The sequence below is a fragment of the Lytechinus pictus genome, chromosome 8 (assembly GCF_037042905.1).
Source record: "Lytechinus pictus isolate F3 Inbred chromosome 8, Lp3.0, whole genome shotgun sequence".
NCBI classification, from domain to species: Eukaryota; Metazoa; Echinodermata; class Echinoidea; order Temnopleuroida; family Toxopneustidae; genus Lytechinus; species Lytechinus pictus.
Genome location: NC_087252.1, coordinates 27502137 through 27508720, shown reverse-complemented (window position 1 = coordinate 27508720; position 6584 = coordinate 27502137). Strand labels below are relative to the sequence as shown.

Genomic DNA, 6584 nt, shown 5'->3' with positions numbered 1-6584 from the left:
TTAATCTCTGCATGCAACCAATTATCCCATTTGTTTGCGATTAGGAATTATTTTGAAAAAGTTGCAGCATCAAAATTGGAAAATATGTAAATATATAGAAATAAGAGACTTTGAGCGATTTTTTTTAAAATTCAAGTATATATGCATACCACTGTCACCGTAAATGCACTAATATTAGACCCCTGTCATGCAAATTTACTGAGATGTGAATTAGACGGTGGATACGTGATTACGTGATAGCATGAGGAAGAACACCCCATTATGAGTTGGCCTACCGACTCAGGGGGGGGGGGGGGATGGAGGGTGGTATGGGAATAATCATTCCCGGTTTGAGCTTATAAAGGAATTGGAGTTCAAGTGGGAGCAGGAGTATTCAATTTGTATCATGATTACGAGAGATAGCAGCGAGTGAGGTAAATAATAGTAAATGAAAGAAGTGTCAGCCCACCCAGCCCCCCCCCCCGTTTCCGAGGCCCCGTTTCATTACGGTTCACATCTGTTTTAAGAGATCAGTTCAGGATGTATATAGGCCCTTTATACATCCTGAACTGATCTCTTAAAACAGATGTGAACCGTGCTGAACTTCGATCCCCCCATTTAAGGGGGGGGGGGGGGATACGCTCGCCGCTATTGCCTTAGATTGGAAAATATGCAGGGCCCGTAAAATATTCAGAAAACGTCATATTTTCAACCCCTTTCCTTTCTTTTCTTTTTTTTCCTCCCTGTTTTATTGGTTGTGAAACTTTTTAATTTAATTATTTATTTATTTTTTTTTATTTTATCTGTACGCTGGCCAGTGCATTCAGGACACCGGTCCACCGTCCACCACTTGATTAAGCGGGGGTGCCGCTGGTGTATTATTCTTCATAGGGATAGAGATAATCCTCTGCTCCGCCGCCAATGCCCCCAGGTATTCTGGAAGGTGTGTACAAATTGAAAAATGTAACCAAAATGTAATTGTTTTTTTTTTGCTTTTCATAATTTTTCTGGACCAAATTGAGCTTCAGCTTGCAGTGAAACCTTTATTTTTTCTTTCTTTCTTTGATTTTCAAATTTATATCAGCACCCCCAGTCAACCGCGTAGCCAGGATTTCATTTTGGAGGGGGCGGTAAATGCACGCGAAGCGTGCCAATACTTACAGAGCGCGCGAAGCGCGATCCCTAGGGGGTGGGTGCAGGGAGGGGGAGTTTCCCCCTCCCTTGCGAAGCGCGAAGCTTTCGGTGTTTCATAAATTAAAATGAAAAGAAGCCGTCTATCTTGTCTCTAGTACCTGTATCAGCTCCAATTCAGTTGACTCTATTGTGATTTTGAATCTTGTTTTCAAAAGTGATTGTGAACGCACAAAAAGGGATAAAATGAAGGAAATTATAATGATAATTACCCCGCGCGAAGCGCGGAAACTCATGCATTTTATAATTTTTTGGCAAAGAAAAGGGTCCCGAAATAATGGTATTCTCTAAGTCATATTGAATGCTTCCCTCGGAAAGATCAGATTTGATTACAATTTAGCCACAGTGCATATCTTTAACTCGCAAAACAGAAGAGAAGATATGCCGGGAGGAAGATATTCTTCCCCGCGCAGAGCAATGAAACTCTGAAATCTTAAAGGTCGGACGTTTCATTACATGCAGATATCTCTATACCCATCAGCTCTAATTCAATTGATTTTCTAAGAATATTTAACTTCATTACAAGGAAAATACCGCTCAAAAAGTTGAAACTTCTGTGATTTATTAAAATTATATAAAAAGGATGATGTATAATGTCTTTGACTAATCTTGAAGCGCTTCATTTTGAACGATAAAGAAACTTAAGTGTCATTCAAAATTTCAAACTGAGGGCGCAAAATAGGACAGGGCAGGGAAATGACATGAAATTTACTAGAATTTGATTTAAAAAATATTGTACTTTTTTATTTGATACGACACGAATTTTATACCTTCTTTTTTTTTTAATTAGAAACCCGTTTGCCCCAAAATTATGGTTGTTAAATAATGAGCTGAAAAGCAGGAGAAGTTGCCCTAGTGGAGGTGACGTCGGAAATTGATATAAAGATTTGACCCGCCTGGAGTCGACCCGACCAGAAGTTTCGCGATCAATTTGAAAAAAAAAACTTCATACACTTCGGCCTAACCTTACTCTAATTCCATGCCCTCATGTATACATTTGAACTTGAACTGGCAAGAAACACGTATAGCTGAGGTGGAAAAACAGGGTTAGAGAAAGGGTGGGGGAAACAGAGGAGAACTGCAATATTGTCATTTATCCGCGCGCAGCGCGGAAGCAAAATTCATATATATAAATTTAGAGCAAGAGTGAAGGAGTTTCTCTTTTTGAAAAAAAAAATAAAGAATTAAAGAAAAACCCACAAAGCTACCTTTCTTCCCTTTCTTCCCTTCGCTTTTCCTTTTCTCCTCTCTTTTTTTCCCTTCTTTTTTTTCTTTTTGGGGACGTTTTGGGGGGGGGGGCGACCGCCCCCACCGCCCCCCCCTGGCTACGCGCCTGCCCCCAGTAAAACAAAATCGTTCCCAGGGCCCTTCAACCAACATGCAGTTTGCAAATTATCTACGTTTTATTATTTTGATCTTCCACTGTACTGGTATACCGTAGAGGGCTTGCTGTCAAAATTTGCATTGCGGGAAATTTGGGAACTCGTGGGAATCCCAGGCCAGAGCCTAGAGGCAGAGCCGAGAGAGTGATAACAAACAAACGGTGGTAAGATATTTGATAATCTTTAAATTGAGTGTTTTTGAAAACGAAGTATATATTTTTTTGCTATTCTAGATTGTGATCTTTATGTAACAAAAAAAAGAGAGATGTGTGTTTGTTAAAGTATTGTTGTAGTAAGTCACCCCACCCCCCATATAGGTCTTCCACCGGGAGATGGCGCTGGACCCCTTTTAGACGCTGGAGGACGTTGGATCCCTTGGATCATTGTATTTGAAGCTGAACTCACACGGAATAGACAGGAACTAGGACATCACTCCAGGAAAATACTGGTTAGTGACTTATTCCTTATATTCTAGCTTCAGGTATCAACCTAGTGGTCAAGCTGGGGGCGCGACCGCTACAGTGGCGCTGCGAGCCTGACTGTGCCTGCTTTTGTGGGCATTTTAGGCCAAATTATTGAAATTAATTGGGGTATAATTGTCTCGCGGCGAGCTAACGGCCCCCTATTGCGCATCGGACGAGCAAATCCCTATGCCCCGCTGCGTGGGGGGAAATGGTCGCCGCTCGAGTACGAGAAATCAGTTTTAGATTGGGCTAATTACAGTTGATAAGGCTAGATTCAGAGCCTTGTCGTATTGCGTATATTCTATGAATATTGTCCCTTGTTTCATGTTTGCGATTGTCCTGAATTGAGAGGTTAAATCTTGATTTGGGACATATTTAGGCAATCGTCCCCTGTCTTTTTTGGTAAGGTTTTCGTCGCGGGGACTGATGGTAGTTCCGGTCCCGTGACGGAAATTTCCAGAAAAGGGGGGAGAACACACGTGTTGTTGTGTTGTGAGTTTGTTTTAGTTTTGTGCTTTAATATCCGTTTTTAGTTGTGGACTGTGTTTCACGTTGGTGTGATTGTGTGATTTGCTTGTGATTTTGGGTGTTTGGATGATTTTTGTGTCGTTTTGCGAGTGATTTGTGAGTGAACTATTTTTGTTGGGGTGAGAGGTGCGTAAGAGTGTGTGTGTTCCGGCTAGGTAAAAGCGCGCGGCCCGATCCAAGATTTCACGGCGATCTATTGGCGGAGAGATATTATTGGTTCTCTCTGCCACCGACCGGCGCCATCTTGTTTTACATCGTCGGCTCAACGTTTGGGTCTAGTTTGAGATCCGAACTGACGTCAGGCCGGACCAATCCATCGCACGTATACGGGTAAACAACGGCGATTATTTGGGCGAGTAGGACGGGAAGCCAGACTGACCAACAAAGGTAGGGCATTATCCCAATCCTCTCTCGCCTGCCTATTTCGGATATTTTGAATTTTGTGTGGTGTTTTAGGGTGTTTTGTTCAAATTTTGGGGGAACGTTTTGTACTCGAAGCTGGGTAGAATTCACGGTAATTATCGAGATCTAACCAGTTAGACCGCCCGATCATTTCCGGGTTTGACGTTAGATCCAGTGCAACTGTGCACGACCATTGGTTGTGTATTGCATACCTAATAGGTTGGTTTTTGGTGCCAGTGTGTAGTGTTGTGTTGCGTGTGGACCCACCCACTCGTTGTAGCGGGGAGTCCGTTGCCAAATAAATAAAAGAAATAAAAAAATTTTTTTGGAGAGAGTGTGGGGTGACTGTGTATGTGAATAAGTACATGTAATTTGTCTGTGGTGTGAGCGGGCACTAGTCACTAGCGTGATTGAGGACAGAACCAGCTTCGAGGATTAATAAAATAAATAGCCTAGGTAAATTAATAAAAGACAAGTTAGGCTTAACGTTAGAGGTTAATATAAATATTTTTAGAGCTACAATTATTCTTTTTGGCAGTGCTTGTGCAAACTATTAGCAACAACCGGACTAAACTAATCTAATTAATAATAAAAGCTAGAATTTTATACCATAAATTGGGTTTGCACTTGGACCTAATTTTTTGGGATAGCTTTTTTGGATAACTTTAGCAGGTTTTTGGTCGGGCTTATCACTGTGCCTAACCATTGACTGTTAAAGGTATAATTTTGGACTTTTTACCGGTTTTATAATTTTAGTTGCTAAAAATAAAAGAATTGTTATAAAATAAATTGGGTTTGCATTTGGACCTAATTTTTTGGGATAGCTTTTTTGGATAACTTTAGCAGGTTTTTGGTCGGGCTTACCACTGTGCCTAACCATTGACTGTTAAAGGTATAATTTTGGACTCTTTACCGGTTTTTATAATTTTAGTTGCTAAAAAATAAAAGAATATATTGGGACCACTTTCAGATAAATTTAAGTAGGTTTTTGGTCGGGCTTATTATTGTGCCTAACCATAAACTGATTGGGGTATACATTTGGACCTTTTTGTAATTTAGTTGCCAAAAGGAAATAAAAGAAAGAATTTAATAAGATAGGTTGAGACCTAGTTTTAGAATAGCTTTTGGATAATTTCAACAGGGGTTTGGTTGGGCTCAGTATTGGGCCTAACTGAACCTTGCTAGGATAACACCAATTAGGGTAAACACAACATGGACGGGGAAGAGAAAATCCCTATCAATGTGTGCTCCTTTGAGGAGTTCAGGTCGCTAGGGCTAAGTTCAGCCCTAGCTGGGATAATTCAGGGGATTCGAATGGATCAGGGGGAAATAACCCCTGAGCTATTTGAGAGCAGCCCAGCGCTATGCAGCAATAGGGAGCTAGCACGAAGAGTAGATTTTTGGGAGGGCACCCAAGGGGTAGAGGGCAGTATTTTTATTACCCCTAGGGGAAGCCTCACTGCGAGCACCCCGCATAGCGAGTCTGACCAAAATGGGGTGGCAGGTTCCGGGGGTGTTTACTCCTATGACCAACATCAGCCCCCTAGGTCAAGTCAAAGTAACCAGTCTAGTGGGTCCTGGGGCGCCAGCTCATCTCACTTCCGGGAGGAGCGGGGGCCCGAGCCCCCAAGCACCCGAGAGGCAAGTATGAGAGTTGGTGTAGAGCCGAGGGTCAGACCCGGGCACCTAATAGGCGAAGAGGCTAATGGGGCCTATGCGAATAGAGGCATGCAGGTAAGTGGTGATTCAAGCGAATGGTCCGGAGGTGATGACCTCCCCGCTAGGCATCCCTCCCAAGGGGGGAGGCAAGGGGCAGGTATAAAGACCAGGGTAGGAGACGGGAGGGGCTCCTCAGCCCCACCCCCTACCCCAGATTACAGCGCAAGGAATGTGCGGGCGGGTATGACACGCCCAGCCCAGTACAGTTCATCTTCGCCGCTTAGTAGCCCGGCTGCGTCACCTGCGAATTCTAGTGGTTCCTCAGGGAGGGGGACTGGTGGTGGATTACCATATTACACGCTGCCAAAGTCCCTCACTTTCAACGGCAAGGGTAACTGGAGGGCTTTCTTCAGAAAGTTCTCCGCCTTTGCTGATCACCATAATTGGACTGCAATGGAGCGCGTAAGCCAGCTATACTGGGGCCTGAAAGGGAAGGCTGAAGATTATTTGCTAATGGTCTTGGACCAAGAGCCAAATATGCCATATGCAGGTCTAGTGGCCCGGCTGCAGCACAGGTTCGGGGAGGAAGGGCTCTCTGAATCTGCTCAGCTGGAGTTTGTGGCAGCCAAGCAGGGACCCACTGAATCCCTGCCAGACTGGGCAGACCGGGTGCTCCAGCTAGCAGCGCGTGCTTTTCCAGGGGTCAATGGGTCCTACCCGAATAGACAGGCGGTCCTTCGCCTGTGCCAGGGCGCCCTCAACCGAGAGGCGGGGTGCCACGCGCTTACGCGGAATCCATCTACCGTGAATGAGGCGCTTAAGTATATTGAGTGGCACCAACACGTGCACCGCGCAATGTACGGGCGTCCCAAGGCAGTGTCTAAGGCTAATGAAGGGGAGGTCCGTAAGGTGGAACTACCCCAAGGGAACAATGCAGCCCTTGAGCAAAGGTTGGTGAACCTAGAACGCAAGACCGATG

The 6584-nt window shown here is 44.2% G+C and overlaps 1 protein-coding gene across 1 annotated transcript in view; it reads left to right on the top strand.

Moving 5' to 3' along the window:
• The first annotated feature begins 2684 nt into the window (after positions 1-2684).
• The window catches only part of LOC129266942 (double-strand break repair protein MRE11-like), a 56797-nt gene continuing 52897 nt past the window's right edge, over positions 2685-6584 (top strand). Inside the window, exon 1 of the mRNA XM_064103870.1 lies at positions 2685-2716. The gene's annotated coding sequence lies outside the window, so the exon portion shown is untranslated. The remainder of the gene's footprint in view (positions 2717-6584) is intronic.